Source organism: Scyliorhinus torazame, chromosome 24 (genome assembly GCF_047496885.1).
Source record: "Scyliorhinus torazame isolate Kashiwa2021f chromosome 24, sScyTor2.1, whole genome shotgun sequence".
NCBI classification, from domain to species: Eukaryota; Metazoa; Chordata; class Chondrichthyes; order Carcharhiniformes; family Scyliorhinidae; genus Scyliorhinus; species Scyliorhinus torazame.
In genome coordinates this window covers 50,632,077-50,633,296 of record NC_092730.1, presented here as the reverse complement: position 1 = coordinate 50,633,296, position 1,220 = coordinate 50,632,077, and the positions used below count along the sequence as shown (strand labels likewise).

The 1,220-nt window shown below is 42.6% G+C and overlaps 1 non-coding gene across 1 annotated transcript; it reads right to left on the bottom strand.

Annotated features, from left to right (window-relative positions):
* Positions 1-284: 284 nt before the first annotated feature.
* Positions 285-374, bottom strand: trnar-ucg (transfer RNA arginine (anticodon UCG)). Its single transcript is given in 2 exon segments — positions 285-320; positions 338-374. It is a non-coding gene; the product is annotated as a tRNA-Arg (tRNA).
* Positions 375-1,220: the final 846 nt, after the last annotated feature.

Here is a 1,220-nt window from a genome sequence, read left to right as displayed (position 1 = left end):
AACATCTATGCCTCTATCCATCTTCCTGAGGACATTCGAATTTCCTCCACAGAATTGTATTTAACCGATTGATGCATAATAATTTATTCAATACTTTATCTAAATTAGACAGATATTGTGGATTCATTAGGGGCTAAACAAAATATGAGAGACAATTGAATGAACAAAGTTACAAGAAATTACATTCCAAAAAATCCCAACAGTGTTTGGATGGACAGGTGGAAGTTTGAGCTGAGGAGGGAAAACTCGGCTGTCAGCAAGTTGCACCGGATTTCTGTAAAAAACGACCGCGGCAGGACTCGAACCTGCAATCTTCTGATATCATCACTGAAATTCACCGAAGTCAGACGCCTTATCCATTAGGCGACGCGGCCACTGGCTCCGATACGTGAGCTGATGTTTATCTCTTGTGAATAAATACTGCGATTCTATGTGTTTCATTTCTATTGTTTGGTGATCCGCTGTTTCCCAGATCCCAGAAAATACAAGGGAAAGCTCCAGCTGCCGGACATGGTCATTTTCAAAGTGGAAAAGCCCTTCACTCTGTGAGCTGTGAAGATTCATGGAGGCTCGGGGACTCTCAGGCCGGCCAGGGCTCTTTATCCGGCTCCATTCACAGGAAAAGTGACTTCAGTTTCCGCAATAACATCCGCTCTCTCTGAAACCCCCAAACTGAAATTCAGTCTCACCGTTAAGGTGAAGACTGCGGACTGCGGTTCCCGCTCCTGCTGTTTAATACAGATCACTGTAACTGTGTACATTGAGCAGAAATAAATTGCAGTTGTTTGTAAACATTTCTTACTGAACTCACTGTCATTCTGCATTAACAGGACGAGTTTGAGTCTCGTGATATTTGATCCGATATTAAACCTTGCAAAAATATAAACTGAGCAGGTAAATCAGAAATATCCGGAAAAGATTATTTGAATTGCGCTTTTGAACGGAGTCATTTCAAAAACATTCCAACACAGAGAGAAATTCCTGGAACCAGCTGCAGAAAATCTCCGGGAGCCTGACGTGATTTGGACGCAACCTTCTGATGTGGAGTCAGACGCGCTACCTTAGCGCCAGAAGCCCAAGTTCTAATAACTGAACCTTTCTCCTCAGATATTTATTTTTTATTTACACTTTGACGGTACACTGTAAATCAGCACCTGTGCGAAAGAAACTCAAAGAAGTCTGATTGAGGGATACTACAGGGCCCTGAAGTAAAGCAGCTG